This window comes from Schistocerca piceifrons, chromosome 3 (assembly GCF_021461385.2).
Source record: "Schistocerca piceifrons isolate TAMUIC-IGC-003096 chromosome 3, iqSchPice1.1, whole genome shotgun sequence".
In the NCBI taxonomy this organism is placed as follows: Eukaryota; Metazoa; Arthropoda; class Insecta; order Orthoptera; family Acrididae; genus Schistocerca; species Schistocerca piceifrons.
In genome coordinates this window covers 594,278,354-594,297,961 of record NC_060140.1, presented here as the reverse complement: position 1 = coordinate 594,297,961, position 19,608 = coordinate 594,278,354, and positions in this window count along the sequence as shown.

The window sequence follows — 19,608 nt, the reverse complement described above, 5'->3', positions numbered from 1 at the left end:
CTTCTACAAGAATCCTCAAATTGGTTGTTTATTTTTGTTTAGTGTCATGGTGTATAGCATTTTAGTATTTCATGCTGTTAGACTATCTGCACTTTATCCCTTCACCATAATCTATGGTAATATTGGTGGTATTTTTGTTTTTGTTTTTATTGAAACTACTTTCTTTTTCCCACCTTCCTCTCTCTTCATTCTTCTTTCTCCTGACGATCTTATCTGCAACGTAATCATGAAATATTGTGCTGATTATTTACCAGAAATAAAATTAATCTTCAAACTTTTTGATATGGCTCACATGGCGAAGTCCTAAGGTTTTGCCTGTTTTTGGGTTCATTAGTTCCAGAGCATTATCATGAGCACTTCGGATAATTATGACAGGTCCTTTGTATGCAGCATACAACTTATGTATTTTGTGGTTCTGTTTGCTGGAGAGATCATGTGTATTTACAAATACTTTCTGGCCTACTGAGAATGTTCTTTTAATTGCTGTTCTATCTCCTCTTTCTTTTCTTTTAATGGCTTTCTTTCTGATATTGGAGAATGCTGTTGCTATGACTTGTTTGTGCTGTCTACATGGTACAATAAGAAATCTAACATTTGCTCTGGTTATGTTTGGGGGTTCAATATTTTTAAGTTCAGTAACTGGAGGTAGTAGTGTAGTGCTATGTGGCATTTCATTTATTACTTCTTGAAAATCTTTAAGGTATATATCCCAAGTGTGGTGTCTTTTGCCTGCATATAATCGGCATATGTCGTTCATAGATCGTTCTGCTGGATTTGCACTCGGTTTGTACTTAGATATGTAGATGGGTTTTAATTTGTGTTGTTTTAACGTGCTCTGCCATTGCACTGATTTGTATTGTGGGCCATTATCCGAAATTATTCGTTCCATTTGACCTACTTGTCTGAGAAAATCTTGTCTAAATGCTTTACTTATAGTAAGACCTGTTGCCCATTTTAATGGTGTCAAGGTAACATATTTAGAAGTAAGTTCCAAAACGACAAATATGAAAATATATACATTTTTTTGCGTGGGAGGGGCCCCATCAAATCTGTTGCAGCTATTTGTTTTAATTTTTTAGGGATTATTTGAAACATAGGTGGTTTGTTTTGGAAAGTGATGTGTTTAGTCCTCATACATTTTTTGCATTTGACTAATACTTTTCTAATTCGTCTTTCCATATGAGGAAAATGGCTTGTTTGTTTTATTTTTAAAAAGCATTTCTTTGGTCCAAAGTGGCCAATACTTAAATGTGTATACCATATGTATTTATTAATTAGTTCATCTGGGATATAAATTAATCATTCATTCGTTGCAACATTTCGTCTAAAAAATAAAACATTGTTTTTTACGAGATAGTGCTTTCGAATGTCTGGAAAATCCTTACTTCTCCACTTGTGTTTGATTCCTAGTATTTCGGGATCCTGTGTTTCAATGCTGTCGTAATGTAGTTTTCGAAAGGTACTTGTTTCATGTAGTACATTGTAAACTGGTCTTCTGCTGGTTCGAAATCTATGTTATTGGATGCACCCTGTGGAAATCGTGATAAAGCATCTGCTAATACATTCGCTGGTCCTGGTATGTGTGTAATAGTGAAGTCAAATTCTTGTAGTATTAGCATCCGTCTGGCTAACCTCCCATGAGTTAGTTTAGCGGACAACAGAAATTCTAATGCTTCGTGGTCAGTGTATACTTTTGTTTTTCTTCCGAATACGAAGCATCAAAAACGTTGGAAGCCCCCATACAATGGCCAGTGCGTCCAGCTCCGTGATTGAATAGTTTTTCTCGCTTTTTGTGAGTACCCGACTGGCAAATGCAATTGTTCGATATGATCTTAGCCCTGCCTGTTCGTATGCTTGGAATAAAACAACTCCTAAACCGGTTTTCGCGCTATCAGTGGCCATACAAAAATTTTGTGTTAGATCAGGATGTGCTAAAATCGGTGTGTTGTTAGTGCGTTTTTCTCTTTTAAAAATTCATTGGCTCGTTGATCCTATACCCATGGCATGTTTTTCCCAGTCAATGCACATAGGTGTGGTGTTGCGAGAGAGTCGATCCAAATAAATTTTTTATAGAATCAGGTGAGACCTAGATATCCTCTGAGAGTTTTCTTATTATATGGAGTACAGAATTCTTTGATTGCCGTTAGTTTTTCTGGGTCGTAAATTACCCCTTTCTCTGAAATTATGTGTCCTAGAAATTTGACCTCACGCCTTCCAAATTTGGATTTTGTTGTATTTACTGTGACCCCATGCTCTTTCATGATCTGTAAAAACTGATTTAATGTGTCGTTGTGATGTTCCCAAGAGGGTTCCGCTATAATCACATCATCAACATAACAAGTAATTTTTTGTAAAATTTCAGGACTGAGTATAGTATTAAATACCCTAATAAACGCTGCTGATGATATGTTTAAACCAAATGGCAATCGTTTAAACTGGTAACATCTACCGAATACAATAAATGCTGCAAATTTTCTACATTCTGGGGCCAATTCTATTTGCCAGAAATTACTCTGTAAATCAATTGATGAAAATAGCACCATGGAGTTTTGTATCAATGCCTCTAATTTTTCTGGGTGATCTGTCTCAGTGATTATGATTGTGTTGATCTGTCTGGAATCAAGCACTAACCTGATGCTCTCATCTCGTTTCTGTACAATAAGGAGTGGGCTGTTATGTGTGGAGTTAGCTGATTCAATAATATCGTCATCTAACAATTTAGATATCTGCTGGAATACTTTATTCCTGTAGCTTAATGGGATTGTATAGGTTGACACTCTAAATGGTTTGTGCTGTTTTACTTCAAACTTGTACTGAAAGTGTATAATACTGCCAGTCTTAGGTAAAAATACCTCTGCTTTATCTAGTAAAATACCCTCCAATTCTCTTTTACTGTATTCCGAAATTCCTTGAACTTCTTGCAATTTTACGTCGATTTCTTTATGGACTTCTAACATGAGTTGAGGCGATTCCCCCTTTTGTGCATTCCATTCTAATTCTTCATCCTCTTTATCTCGCGTCATTCTTAATTGTTTGTTTATAACTGGTATTTCTTCTAATTGTAGCTTTTGCTCAAAGAGAAGTATGACATTTCCGAATGTTACGCTACCTTCCCCATATCCATTATCGCTCGTCTCTCGTTTAAAAAATCTGCACCTATAATCAAATCTACAGTTAGTTTAGGTATAATCACGAAGTTGGCTTCGATCATTTGACCTTGACACGAAAGAGTTAACCTTGTTTGTCTCGTAACTTCCGCTGCATTGTTTCTAAAAGGACCTCTTACTTTAATCTTACGTGTTTTCAGAACTGGCAATTCGTCATTGGCATTACACTGCATGAATAAATTTTCTGAGATCGCAGTCAGTTCACTTCCGCTATCAATTACAATATTGACTGGCATATGCTTTACCATGGCCTTCACAGTTGGTTGAATTTGAAAGGGTTGGTTCTATTCTTCTTCTTCTTGCATCAACGAATCCTCCACTGAATCATACATGAGTCTTTTCAGGAATTTCCCTTGTGAATTCGAACTTTCTGTAGGATAAGCTTCGACTGCTACTTCTCTCTCTTTTATTTCCTCTTCTATATTTCTTCCTTCATTTACGCTTTCTTTAACATCCTCTACTTTGTCCTCATCCTCGTCTATCTTCTACTTCTTCGTCGCTACTTCCACATAATCGCATCTAAATGCTCTAATTATCGCTTCATAACTTCCTTCATTACATACGTTGGGTTGTGTGCCCACTAGTAACTTATTTTCAGCTTCTGTCGACTGCGCATTTCCTCATTGAATTCGCTTTCCCTGGTTTCCATCTCAAATAGCTCTGCAATACTCATTACTTCGTCCTTTCGTCCTACATTCGTTGTGCATGCCTATGGTAATTCATCTTCCTCGTCAGTATTCTCCCAATTAATTTCGTCCCAACACGATATTGTTATCTTACTGTCTTCGTTTTCATCTGGTCCCTGCGGATTTGTTTCTTCCTTCCTCTCTTCTCGTGATACGGTGTTTACTTCACTGTTCAAGGTGCTGCAATTGTCCTGGGTCGGTGCGTCATTACCTTTGGCATGGGCGCTTAGCTGTCAATTCGAACGTTTTTCGGTGTTTGGTGGTCTTACCTCCACCTCTTCTATCTGTATTCTCTATTCTTGCTCCGCATGTTGATATCGGTTTCTTTGTTGATAATTTGTCGGTCTATTGGCGTTCCAATACCCGTTTCGGTTGTCGGAATTCCCTCAGTAATAGTTGTTGCCGCTCCTGGGTGAATTATAGTTATTGCCATATTCTCTTCTAAATCCATAACCGGTTCTTTGTTGAAATCTATTGTCGTTTCTTCGTGCGAACTTATCACGTGGTTCGTAATTATTGTTTCTTCGTACTGTGTCTTGTGGATTCCACTGCTTTTTGCTTTCGTTTTCACGTGCGCTTCGTCTTTCTCTTGCGTCATCTTCCGAAAATGTGAACTCTAGTTCCTTTAGAATACCTTTAAATGCTTCGACGTCATTCCCTCCGCTCCCTACTAATGATTGCTGGTATTTCAATGGTAACTTCATCGCGCATAATTTAATCAACTCTCCATCACTGTATGGTACATCTAAGCATTGATTTTTCTTTGCCATTACTTCCAAAAATTTCACGGGACTCTTCTCTCCTGAATTTTCAAAATATGGGTTCTGTAATAATTTGTACTTGACTCTGTTCTGTGCTTCGCTGGACCAATATCGTGAGAGAAACTTCTCTCTGAAATCTTCGTTCGATCGGCATGTCGCTGCAACATTCTGCATGGTTTCTGTGGCTGTTCCTGACATGTGTGCACATATAAAGTCCAATTTGTGTGCTAGCGTCCAGTGTTCTGGTAATCCTACTCGGAATTGATCAATAAAAGTTCGTGGATGTAATGAGTTTCCTTCTCGAAAGTGTTGAAATTTTGTGACTGTGAGGAAATGATCGTTGTCGTACTTCATTTTTCCATATGAAATTCGCGATTCTTCGCCACTTTTGTTTCTGATCATTTCTCCAATCGTTCTTTCCGGTTGTGGTAGATCCATTGGATATTGTCCACTGTAACTTTCGCGTGTCCTTGCGTAGTATCGTTGGAGTGGTACGCAATAATTTTCTTCCATCAGTTGTGAACGTGTAGCTGAATGCATTGCACTGTACTCTTCGCGACTTGGCTTTCCATTGTCATGTATTGGTTCGGTATCCTGCGTGGCTAACCTTGCCGCTTCATTGCACGTTCCAAACTGTCTTGACACATACATTTGTGGTTCTGCATGTGTTTGTGGTGCCGTTTGTTCATCAAGAATTTCTAAACGTGTTTGTTGCGGTGCAGGCTGTCTGATTTCACGTATGTTATTTTCCGCCTGTGATTGGAACCGAAAATGCATGACATCTTCGTTAATTGCTGGTTTTTCCAGTGCTGTTACAGATACGGATATTGTTGCAGACTCAGTGCTTGTTCGATCCTGTTCACTACGCTCTTCAATGGTTTTCAACAACTCTGTTCGCAGTTTCTGAAAGTGTCGCTTCGTTTGCGCTTCTATTTTGACTATGCCGTTGTCATATCTTTTCAGCGCTGCTTTTGTGATACGTTTGTGTAACACACTGTTTTCAACAATTTCACGAGCTGTACCTGCTGCTTGTCTAGGAATTTCGTTTGTCTGTTTCTCTAGTTTCTTGACTTCTCCCTGGGTGTTGTTACGTAATGTTTTGATCTCGTCCTGAGTGTCACCACGCAATGTTTGCACGTCCGCTTGTACCTTGTCAATATCTGTTCTCAATTGATTGTGACCTGTAATTAAGTTTCCTATCACTTCTCGAGATTCTTTTGCCTCGTCTTCAATATGACTTAGGTGTAACTGAATTTTTTTATTTTGTACTTCAATCTCACGCATTTGTCTCGTGGTTTCTGCAATTTGTTTCGTCGAGTCTGCATTCTGAATTTTAATTTGGTTCACAATTTCTTTATTTTGTCTTGTCGTGGTTTCCGTCATTAATTGTAATAATTCTGCCAGATTGGTGGGTCCTATTGCGTTTTCTTCCGACGTCCTACGCTCTGTGTTTTCGCCCAAGTGTTGGTTTGCAACCGATTGCATTGAACTGTGCGGTGACACGTTTCTGCTCGCATTCCTTGTACTCTGTGGTGAGGGAGCTCTGATTACTTGTACTTTGGGTTCTACGTATTCAAGACACAAGTTAGAATCCTTATCGGCTTTCTACTTTCCTGCTCCTCTGTCGTATGCTGACCTAGGTCTTCTGTGCCTTGGCGTACATTGTCCTCGTAATGGTGCGTTATCTGTCCTATTTCTCGCGATACTGCATCGTCTGTTGTACTGTCCTCTATTCTCTGTCCATCTTCATGTTGGGTCTCTACGTCATTTCGGTCAAGGTCTCGATCTGCCATTGCTAATATTTCCGAATCCCTTATTTTCTGTTTTAAAAGCAATTCAAGCGCCCTACTTCGCGTCAACATGCGCTCATACGATCTCACGCGTTTCATAAACTTTTTGCACACACGAGTTGTCAATCCATTCACTTACTTGCTGGGTCAGAACCAACTTGTCAACGACGTATCCGCCTCCTGTGTGCTTGCATTGGAGAGAAAACTTAATTATTACAATATTAAAATTCACAACTTAATTATGCTATTGTCTCTGCTAGAATGTCTCACGTTCTATTGAATACTTTCTTACTATCTATCGCTGCAGCTACTGTTTTCGACTCTTTATAACTTTAGGAAAAAAAAATTTGTTACAAAAATTTTTCAAGAAGATATTTTTCTGACCTAGTTAGGTATGTGGTCCTCCTTCAATCATGGTATTTTACCATCCTGGCAGTGTCACCATTCTCTAACATTCTGCATGGTGTCTGTTGTTCTATGTCGTGTCTCCCTACCACTTTCGCACAACGACTCTCTGAGCATGTTTTTTAGGGAATTGACTAGTTTGAACCTGGGACCTGTTGGTGGTAAGGAGACACCAGGCCACACATGATATGTAGAGTTCAGAAGAGTCAGTGAGACTAGGGATGATATAACAAAATACTTAATGATTTCAGCGTCAGCTCCGCTGCACTCCCTGTAAAAGAGTCTTATTACTAACTATATTTAGTGGAAGGGGTTCAAGGCTTTCCCATTTTTAGTTAGCTGGTAAAATAACGTCGAAAAAGCAGTTAAGTTTACCACTGGAAATTTTATTCTACTCACCAAACATTGTTTATAAATTGCACTATTGAGATGATAAAAACTAACTGTATTCAACAAAAATGTGAACGAATATTCCCTGAATGGTTTTCCAAGTTCTAAAATGGATCGAAGGATGACCTATGCCATATCACATCTATAATCTAGGTTTAAATTAAGTTTCTCAAAAGAGTAAACTATCAAAATGGTCTACAGTGACCCTCAATTATCTTTAATTACTTACTTAACTTGTTGTAAATTACAGTGGCCGATGTGGCTTCTCAATAATTATATAACAGAAGAATCATCACGTTTCAGATTTTAACTTACGTAGCATATGTCAATACCATGAGCTTTAATTGACAATCGACACTAGTATTACACAAAACGGGGATGTAACAGATGAGACTTCTGCAGTTCTAAGTGAAGCTTTATGTGCTGTTATGCGGAATCGCATGCGTTCATTACCTTGTCGGTGTTCGCCAGGGGGCGGCGGCTGGCGCAGCTCCATACAGCTCGCCGTCTCGGAAGCAGCTCTCCCTAACTTCTCCTTACTACAGTTTACTGAAGTTGGTTTAAAAAAAAACTATCTGGCTGTGTTTTCATCTGACCAATCAGGGTCTCAATGTTAACCTTAAGCTCCGCCTACAAAAATTCTGTCTATCCAATGAGAAACGTTATACTTTTCGTGGTTGTCAATGTTTTTAAAGTTTGCAACGTAACAGAGACGCGAAAAGGTCTCACGCTAAAACTTGCAGCTGGTGTGGCCCTTTTAGTGTTATTGTAAAATCTATACTGTTCTTCTGGAGGGCTCTAGCTTTTAACATGGGGTGGGGGGTTGTCCTGGTGGTTTGCTGGCGACGTGGGTGTCCGTCCCTTATCGTATTTCCTTCTAGCTTAACACGGTTCTGCTCTCGGCTTCTTTTCTCGTTTCTCCCCTTGGAACTGCGTCTGTCTCACGGTGGGAAGGTATGACATGCATTTAGGCATTCTTGTGTTAGTCTGTGGTATTCGATTTGCTCACTCGTTACTCGTATTACTTTGGTTAATTTAATGTCACGATTTATTCGGAGCTATGACTTACTACTGGATTTGCTTATCATGTCAGGGTTTTCATGGAAGGTGTTGGATTTGCTTCACACCTTACAAGTTCATCATCTTTATCGTCTTCTTCTTCTTCTTCTTCTACTGCTATTCCTTCTACAACATGTTAATTTCCTCTGCCTCATCTTTTACTTTTTCAATGCGCTGAAAGTGTTATGTTCGTTCCTCTAAGTTCTCAAACTGACTGATTTCTCAAACTAACATTACTAATTCCTTTTAACGGCGCAGATTTTCTTTTGCAGCAACTTCTTCCGGTCGATGTTTCGTAGAACTTGCATCATCTACGTTGAATTATTAATATTCCTTGCAAAAGACCTCGAAACTTTTGTATCAGAACTGTGACGAATAAGAAGGCTACGCAGTACAACGGAAAACCAGCCCAAGTTGCAAATTTCACTTTCTTATTTATTTGATAACTAGTCTCAAATGAACAGTTACAGTGCATACTTATAAAGCTTGAGACAAACTCAGTCCCCTTGTCGGAGTCTATCGTATGGGTAAAGTAGGTTCGGGCACGGCATACGAAATAGCCCGACTGGCGGGCCGCATAAAGGCTCGATCTGTCTCGAATTTCCCGGTACACTACGGCATTTTATTCAGCATATCGGTTTGTCATTTTGCTGTCGGCTCGACTTTCTACAGTTCGGCAGAATTGTGGTGTCAGCGCTGTTTACCGTTCGTTATATGCTCGTGGGATGAAACAAGTTCACTGGTCCAGTGGCTGTTTGAACAAACCGAGGCAAGCTAGCGATAATCGTCAGAAGCCTTTAAAATGAATGAGAAAGAATGAGAATTCTCAATATCTATTGTGCTATATGCAGTCGCATAATCCACGTATATGCCGGATGTGCTGAGGAAGGACAGTACAAAAGCATGCAGAAGGAATTTAAATATTCAATTGAGTATGAAAGAGCAAAAAATTGATATGATCGGCACAGGGGATTCATTATCCTGTGCGCCAAAGCCTTTGTGCTAAATTTTCAGGCATGGGGCACCTGATGATATTTATCGTTTTTTTTTTTTTTTTGGTCATCAGTCTACTGACTGGTTTGATGCGGCCCGACACGAATTCCTTTCCTATGCTAACCTCTTCATCTCAGAGTAGCACTTGCAACCTACGTCCTCAATTATTTGCTTGACGTATTCCAATCTCTGTCTTCCTCTACAGTTTTTGCCCTCTACAGCTCCATCTAGTACCATGGAAGTCATTCCCTCATGTCTTAGCAGATGTCCTATCATCCTGTCCCTTCTCCTTATCAGTGTTTTCCACATATTCCTTTCCTCTCCGATTCTGCGTAGAACCTCCTCATTCCTTACCTTATCAGTCCACCTAATTTTCAACATTCGTCTATAGCACCACATCTCAAATGCTTCGATTATCTTCTGTTCCAGTTTTCCCACAGTCCATGTTTCACTACCATACAATGCTGTACCTCAGTCGTACATCCTCAGAAATTTCTTCCTCAAATTAAGGCCGGTATTTGATATTAGTAGACTTCTCTTGGCCAGAAATGCCTTTTTTGCCATAGCGAGTCTGCTTTTGATGTCCTCCTTGCTCCGTCCGTCACTGGTTATTTTACTGCCTAGGTAGCGGAATTCCTTAACTTCATTGACTTCGTGACCATCAATCCTGATGTTAAGTTTCTCGCTGTTCTCATTTCTACTACTTCTCATTACCTTCGTCTTTCTCCGATTTACTCTCAAACCATAATGTGTACTCATTAGACTGTTCATTCCGCTCAGCAGATCATTTAATTCTTCTTCACTTTCACTCAGGATAGCAACGTCATCAGCGAATCGTATCATTGATATCCTTTCACCTTGTATTCTAATTCCACTCCTGAACCTTTCTTTTATTTCCATCATTGCTTCCTCGATGTACAGATTGAAGAGTAGGGCGAAAGGCTACAGCCTTGTCTTACACCCTTCTTAATACGAGCACTTCGTTCTTTATCGTCCACTCTTATTATTCCCTCTTGGTTGTTGTACATATTGCATATGACCCGTCTCTCCCTATAGCTTACCCCTACTTTTTTCAGAATCTCGAACAGCTTGCACCATTTTATATTGTCGAACGCTTTTTCCAGGTCGACAAATCCTATGAAAGTGTCTTGATTTTTCTTTAGCCTTGCTTTCATAATTAGCCGTAACGTCAGAATAGCCTCTCTCGTCCCTCTACTTTTCCAAAACCAAACTGATCGTCACCTAGCGCATTCTCAATTTTCTTTTCCATTCCTCTGTATATTATTCTTGTAAGCAGCTTCGATGCATGAGCTGTTAAGCTGATTGTGCGATAATTCTCGCACTTGTCAGTTCTTTCCGTCTTCGGAATTGTGTGGATGATGCTTTTCTGAAAGTCAGATGGTAAAACTGATCGTCACCTAGCGCATTCTCAATTTTCTTTTCCATTCATCTGTATATTATTCTTGTATGCTTACAAGAATAATATACAGATGAATGGAAAAGCTGTTAAGCTGATTGTGCGATAATTCTCGCACATGTCAGCTCTTGCCGTCTTCGGAATTGTGTGGATGATGCTTTTCCGAAAGCCAGACTCATATATTCTACACACCAACGTGAATACTCGTTTTGTTGCCACTTCCCCCAGTGCTTTTAGATATTCTGATGGAATGTTATCCATCCCTTCTGCCTTATTTGACCGTAAATCCTCCAAAGCTTTTTTAAATTCCGATTCTAATACTGGATCCCCTATCTCTTTTAAATCGACTCCTGTTTCTTCTTCTATCACATCAGACAAATCTTCACCCTCATAGAGACTTTCAATGTATTCTTTCCACCTCTCTCCTCTGCATTTAACAGTGGAATTCCCGTTGCACTCTTAATGTTACCACCGTTGCTTTTAATGTCACCAAGGGTTGTTTTGACTTTCCTGTATGCTGAGTCTGTCCTTCTGACAATCATATTTTTTTCGATGTCTTCACATATTTATCGTACGAATACTAAATTTTCTGAAGTCGCATGCATTATACTACTGCCATTTTCATCAGTTTGGGATGGAACTGAACTACGTGTATGGAAAATGGTTCAAATGGCTCTGAGCACTATGGGACTTAACATCTGTGGTCATCTGTCCCCTAGAACTTAGAACTACAGGGTGGCCCAAAAAGGATGGTCACATTTTAAATAACTATAACTCCATCAGTTTTACAAATTAATTTTATTCAATTACGTAACTAAATGCTCCCAGGCACCCAATTACAAGAACTAACCACAAAAAATCATGTACGGAAAATGACTTCCGGAAGATGGTGTCCTTCCTCGGTGATGCATTCCACAAGTCTTTCCTCGAAATTTTCCATCACTTTCACTACTGTTTCTTCTTGAATTGCCATAATTTCCGCACTGATTGCCTCCTTCAGATCAATTAAGTTTCGGGGCTTCTTTACGTAGACATTTGACTTTAGGTATCCCCAAAGAAAAAAACCACAGGCTGAGAGGTCAGGTGATCTCGCGGGCCAGTGGACATCTCCAAAACGCGAGATGATGTGGTGGGGGAACATCCGCCTTAAAACACACATGGAGTCATTGGCTGTGTGGGCCGTGGCCCCGTCCTGTTGAAACCAAATTCGATCTCGATTTACATGTAACTCTCGCAGTTTCGGCACCAAAAAGCTACGTAGCATGTTAACGTAACGTTTCGAGTTCACTGTGACTGTAGCGTTGTTCTCCTCAAAAAAATAAGGACCAACAATCCCAAATCTTGAAATTCCACACCAGACTGTTACCTTAGCACTATGAAGAGGCTTTTGGTGCAATTCTCTGGGATTATCTGCTGCCCAATACCTGCAGTTTTGTTTATTGACATAGCCGTCTAAATGGAAATGGGCTTCATCTGACATAAGAAGCACAACATCATTATTAGAGTACAAAATGTCAAGCATTGATTCACAAAATCGTCTTCGCTGCTCAAAATCACGATCATACAGCTTTTGCGTGATCATAATTTTGTATGGGTGAAACTGTAACTCACGGCTTAAAATACGCTGCAACGAACTACGGCTGAGGCCTAAAGTTTGAGCACGACGCCTAGTGGAACGACGCGGGCTTTGCAGCACTGACGCTCTAACATCATCAATGTTCTGTGGAGTAACTGCCGTACGTGTACGCCCTGTAGATTTACCACTTTTGACAGACCCTGTTGTCCGGAATGCAGTCACCCAACGTGATATGGATCTGCGATCTGGAATGGGTCCATCACGCGCTACACCAAAACGTTGTCGAAACAATCGTTGCACAGTAATAAACGATTCATCATTTCTGAAAAACTGTTCCACAGCAAAAACACGATGCTCGACCGTCCACTGCGCCATCTCGTGGCAAACTGGGTGTAATGGCCGACTTGCAGACGGCCGGCAGTGGTCCCCCCTCCTCACCTTTCAATGGTACTACGCAGTTCAAATCCGACCATCCTTTTTGGGCCACCCAGTACTTAAACCTAACTAACCTAAGGACATCACACACATCAATGCCCGAGGCAGGATTCGAACATGCGACCGTAGCAGTCGCGCGGTTCCGGTCTGAGCGCCTTAACCGCGAGACCACCGCGGCCGGCACGTGAATGGAAACGTTATATTTTACTGTCAAATACGTTGGTTAGGTAAGGTGCAAGCCTGAAACGATTATTGGATTAAAAACCTACTGTTCTAGAAATTCTGAAGCAAAAAGGAGATCAGGAGAGCAAATTAGAACGTCTGGAATGGGTTGGAGAACTCACATTTTTATTGGAATTCACTAAACATTGCGCACAGTTAAGACACTGCAAAGTGAAAAACATCTTATTTCTGTTTTGATGGGGATGCATTTAAGATGAAAATGACGTCGTGGAAGGGACTAATTCTGACAAAAATCGCTGTCCTCTATCTTAAGCTCACTACCGTTAAAGAAAGTATAAGGTCTGAAGAATTCATTGTGACCTTGAAAGAATTACAAGGATAGTCTTCTGAACGTTTTGAGGACACTACCAGTTTTACACCTGTTTTCCAGCGCTTTTCGAAACCATTTGCTATTTCATCTGTAAGTGGCCCTTGGAACTTACCTGCGGAACTGATAGTTCTCCAGTGTAATGCACATTTAAAAACAACTTATTTGTAATATGAAACTGTCCAGGAGGTCAACGTTGTTTCCCTCAGGAGGTGGACTCGCATTCGGGACGACGGCTGAAACCCGCGTCCGACCATTCTGATTTGATTCCGTGATTTCCGTTTAAGTCTCTTCAGGAAAATCCCGGGGTGGTTCCTTTGATAGGGCATGGCCGACTTCCTTCCCCATCCTTCCCTAATCCGATGGGAACGATGACCTCGCTGTTTGGTTCCCACCCCTGAATCAACCAACCAACCAACCAATCATCAGGAGGAGTTTAAATGACTCCATAATGAGGCAGCAAACATAGTAAAGCATTTGCATCAAAATATTTGTATGGCACGCTTTATTGAATTATGAAACTAAATGACTAACGAATAGGTGCGCAACTGAGTGGGAATCTGTGAAATTTTCTGCATCTGTACCAGGTAATAATTATATCTTCAGTGTACCAAAAATATACTGAAATAATATCGAAAATGGGTAGAGTATGAGAGGGGAAATGTTTATCCAAAATATTATTGTCCACAGTGGTGGTTCCCAGGGCATTGTTTGTATCAACCTCACGCCGCTGCTGAGTATTCACTTCGTTGTTGGCGGGGAGCCACGAAGCCGAGAGCCTATTTACAGTATATTCACTCTATTGAACTTACATGCGACATTTCAGAGACCCCCATAGTGTAGCGGCAAACAGGTGCATCCATTTTCCATAGGAAAAAGTCTTCTAGTTTGTTTTGACTGAAGAATCTGGTCTCCTTTTCCTGCTTATGAGGTCTGTGAACCCGGAAACAAACGGTAACTTAGCAAAGTGAGTATGCGGTGTGGCCGCGGAAAAGAAAATATAGAGGAAATGGCAAGTACTGCGACAGAACGTATTCAGGAACAGAAACGCCACACGCGGCTGGAACAAAGTTTGAAATCGGCGGTAGTGGAACATCACGAGAAGTACGGCCTTGACATCGATTTCAGTGACACACGTGTACTGGCCAAGGAAACCAATGTTTATAGAAGAAAAGCTCGAGAAGGGACTGAAATTTCTAACTGAAATTTCTAACAACCCATGTAACTTCAATAGAGAGGACGGCTATAGGCTTCCGGCAATGTGGCTTCCCGGCATCAAGGCGGTGTATACGTGGCCGCGGAGTGCGACCAATACAAACAGCACCCTGGGAGCTACCTCTGCATACAGTATTATTTTGGATGAAAATTTCTCCTCACACTCTGTAACCGTTTCGACTGCCGATAGCAGCACAATGAATTTTAACCAATAACTCTTCTCCAATATAAGTAGGTGAAAAGTCCCTTCTTATCAATGACGTTAGCCCTCCAATGGTAGTCCAAAGAGTTTTAGCCAATAATCTCCTCTTTGGCATTAGCGCGGGGAAACTTCTCCTATTGTCCAATGATGATGGCCCACCAACGGTAGCCCAAGCTTTTTTACGCAATAATCACACTTCCCCAATATAAGCGCAGGAAAATTGCCTTTTATAAGAGATTGCAACACACGTCCCTGATAGTGGCCAATCGACAGTAGACACCACAAGATACTGAAGAAGAGCGCGGTAGGGCGGTCGAAACGTCGATTGTTTGAAGAAATATGATGATGCTTAACAGCCCAAAAGATTTTAACTTTAGTGACAACGTCGACGAAGACTGTCGACTCAGTTGACACCACCTTCTGCCGCTACTTCTACTTCGCGTTCCCCAAATTTTCTTTTACTCTTTCATTCTGTGGAGAACTGCGTCATTCTGCATTTTAGTATCCCACTTAAAGTTCAACGTTATTGAGTACCGTAAGATGTCAAATGCTTGAACTGTCTACAAAATAATCCCAATTTTTTGTGAACACGTCAGTAACAAACACGTCATCTTAGGCTTCCAAGAGAACATTTTGTCACAACACCAGCTTGATCGACGTAGCGGACTTCTCCCAAGAATTTCCTGTTACATTACATGAAGTCATTGCTGCACAAAACCGAAACGGAACTCTGAAGAAGGACGGTATAGTATGGGCGCCCTGTCTACACTGCAGGGATATTTGAGAGAGTGCGTTCAAATGACACATGCCTGTGAAATACATGAATTTTGGACTAAAATTTGTCAGCTAACACAGTTACTGTACCATTTTGAAGTCTTGAAATATTGTAATACGGGCCTTTCTCTGATGCTCTGAGGCTGGATAAACGAATCCAAGACGAAATATACATTTCCACTTAGATTTTTTTCTATCTGATCTCTCTTTCCTACCCCAAGAAAGTAAAGACGGATGAATCGCTAGAAATAGTGTTTTACAAACCATAGCCTTCGTTGGTGAATTCCAGCTGCTTAGTATTCTTCCAACGAAAGTGTGTCTTGACTCTGTGTTTCCTGTATTTATTTTCAACATAGACATCTACATCTGCATTCCGCAAGACACCTTACAGTGTGGGATGGAGGGTATTTTGTGTACTACCGTCATTTCCTCCGTTTCCTGTTCCAGTTGCAAATAGTTCACGGGAAGATCTTTTTTTATTTTTTTTACTTTCCTGGTCTTTTCTCAATAAACACGTAAAGAAAGCTGAGCAGAGTGAACGAGAACTTTCATAGATGGAAGTATATGAAAAACAAGAAATGTCTAATAAACATGGGCTCTAAAGGGCATACTTTAAGAGTTACTCGTATGAGCACTTGTTTATCTCCGCTGCTGTGTAACTTTTACTGAGATCTTAAGATATATATTTTTACAATCCATGTTTATTTGACACCTTTTTCTTGTTTCAGTCTACACTACCGCCTGTGAAAGTTCGCTGACTGAATCTGTTTCATCCTTTATATTGACTGACTCTTCCAGGAAAGTACCATATCGCAATTTTAGCAGTGAACCACAGCCTGCTAGAGAACACCACTTGTGTTTGTTCCAACTTAAATACTTCCACAGTCAAGAAGTAATTAGTTTCTTGGCCTTTTGAAATGCAACGATCTATACTTATTTCTGTGTTGGTTCATCCGACACTCTGTGACACTACAGCACGTATTTTCAGTATATGACCCAGAATGACTATCGAATTATTTAATTATGCTCCTTTCCACGAATGTAATTTTTTTTAATTGTTCTTCATTAAATTTGGTTGGTTTTAATACAGTGTAACCTTTGTTCAAGAAAATACGAGAAATGATTTTTTTACGAGGTATTAACAACCTTTTGTAACTTTTATGTAAAATGCACACAGGCAGTGTCAGAGATGATTTTTCAGAGTCAATGGTAATGTGATGGATAAAAGATACTCTTCCGTGTACGTACATAGAAGTGAGTGACAGGAGAGAACAGAGAGAGAGAGACGCTGTTAGCTTGGAGTGTGACAGGACGAAAGATAGCAGTTTCTTGGAGTTCCGGAAGGAAACTTCCAAGGGCAACAGTACATTGGTGATTTCTAAACAAGTGCTACGAGGATTAAAAGGAGAGTACTCCTTGTGCAACAGCATGTATAATGAAAATTTCCGTTAGAAGACGAGACATAATTTTTGCAGTTGTTACACCGAGCTACATCACGCCTGCTGAGTCTGAAAATGTAAGATCGAATCATTTCAAACTTTTAGTTTTGTAAATGACTTACCAGTGTTTTGAGGTTTTTCGACAATATGACGTTTTGTGAAATTTTATCATAAATTCATGAGCATTTTTATCGAAGGTATTGTCGTACAAAAAAGGTGATGTCCTATCCTATGTTCCGAGAGTCACATTGTGAATGAAAATGTCTATTCATGTAAAAGATAATAAGTTAGCGAGACAGAGTAGATAATTATTTCCCTTCCACTGAGAATTCCCTTCCTGTTAGCTAATCAAAATCATTGCATAATTTTTTTATCTCAAATAGTCATGAATAGGATAGATTTTGAAATATTTGGATCCGGAAAGTCTTAACGGATTTTACCTTTTTCTGTACTCGTCCAATTACTTTTATGTTTCTTTTTTTTTGGTAAATTTGTGTACTGATGACTTAGCTGCCTCATTTCAGCGTTGCCATGATATTCTGACGTTGTCTTGAAGTTACCCGCATTTTAATGTAATAATCTTCATAGTGAATTATAATGGTTAGTAATGATTATAAATCAAAATTAGTAACAGTAAAGATTACAGTGAGGATAAGGTACGTAATTGTTACCGCTTCGCACAATGTAATACTTCGTTCAGTTTTGGTTTTGTCAGTCATTTATTTAGTGAATTTTAGGCTTTTGAATATGTAATTCAGTTTGACAAACTATTTTTGTAATCACTCGAAAATGCATATTAACTGCCGCTTGAGTACTAACGCAAGCGAGTTACGCATTAACACGAAAAAGTACATAATAACCATTTCTTTTGATGAGTAAATTGTCTGCTGTAGGACTGGTGACCTTGTTATTTTGTTACATAATTAAAATTTCATTAAATAGTACTTTTGATGTTCATAATTTGACTAGCCACTGAAAATTACTCTTTGTGAATACGTGTATCTGCTCTCTGTCGTTATTGTGGTAATGTATTCATTTGTCACTTTAAAGATTAGTAGTACACTTTTCAACATCGGTCTGTGTTTTTCGGTGTCAATGATTTTTCGACAAATTAAGAATACATAATCACGGCCGACAATGGCGTATACCAGACGACGTAGGAAGGTTACACGACGTAGGAAGGTTAAAAGTCCTTGTATGAAGCCTCGATCGTATGAAAATCTTCCTGCATTTAGCTATGACTTTCGTCCTAGCGACATTGATTTACATAACATTATCGTTACCGAAGAACCTTATAGCAGAAACATTATATTCCGCATTTAAAATGGTACTCACGCATCCTATTACTACACGAACCCCATATACATGCAAATAAGTGATACTAAAGATTTTAAACCTTACATTGCAAGGAACATCTACGACACATCCCTAGACACGGTTCCAAATAGATTTTACGTGAAAATGCTGAGAAGGTAACCGTCTTACTATCTCGACTGTTTCGCGAGCAGCGAGTAGCATTTAAGGTCACAGCTTCTCAGAAGAAACGTAAAAGAACAAATGTAGAAACTAGTGTCCCTCTGCTGCAGAAAAGTAGAGTATGTTCACAGAACATTGAAATATGAAAATAATGTTGTTCATGCACGAGAAGAGCGTCGCTTGAGGAATGAACACAAATTCAGCTAAAAAACGTCTGTTTGAATCACTTTTGTTTTTCTTTCCTTCAGTATCTTTGATGCACTAGGCTTGGATCAACTGATAGATACAGTTTCTGTGCGTCACGACAGGAAATCGACACTTGGGCCTCTTGTGCTTTTCTTATGAGCGTTGTCTTGGATCTTCCCACATTTAAAAGGAGTACGCCATAATGAAATAATGCTCCTTGGCAGCCAACACGTGTGATAAGGAAGGGGTACAGTTAGCACAAGTACGATTTGTGACAGATAAATGAATCATTTTTTACTGACTGTACTAGTTTTCCATTTTCGCCATTACTGCTATCCTGAACACAGTAGTGTCTTCGTAGGACTAGGACATGGCCTAACTATTTAGCACCCCAGTTATCCACAAACTGTATTGCAATTGCTAAAACAACTGTTTAAGAACCATCATTGCCCACTTTAGGTGAACAAGAATGTATGAATAACAAATTTAGTATCAAGTAGCTTGTATAGTTTGACAAACATCAGTCCGTCTCTGACCTGACACCACTAGTATTTATTGTGGAAATTCAATTAATCGCTATTAGTGTCATGTTTCGACCGATCGATTTACTTTGATAGTAATTACGGAATGGTATCAGTGACTGCAAAGGGACAAGTTATCTTTTTCCATTTACGACCCATACCGGCATTCTTTGGGAATGTGTGTAATGTCAGCTTCTGTATGCGAGCTGAGGCCTGGAAACCCAGAAGTTAACCAGAGATTTTCCTGTTTATTTCTTTCGATTTGGTATTGCAGTTCCTAGGTTTCTGTTTCAGTTAACTATGCTGTGGCAAATTAGAGACTTGACACGTACTGAAATATTTTTAGCAATAATTTTTTTTCCCGTTTTAGCGTTTTAGAGTCATATGTTTTATATTTCATTCATCAATGAGGAATCCAAAATACTTATCCCTCATACTCATTCTCTATGTCATAAGTACAAGCACTACAATATCTTGTTGCGATTACTCTAAAATACGCACAATGGTTGGGAGATATGTGTAATCCGTAAATACGTAAAAACTGTGACTCATATATAAATCTTACA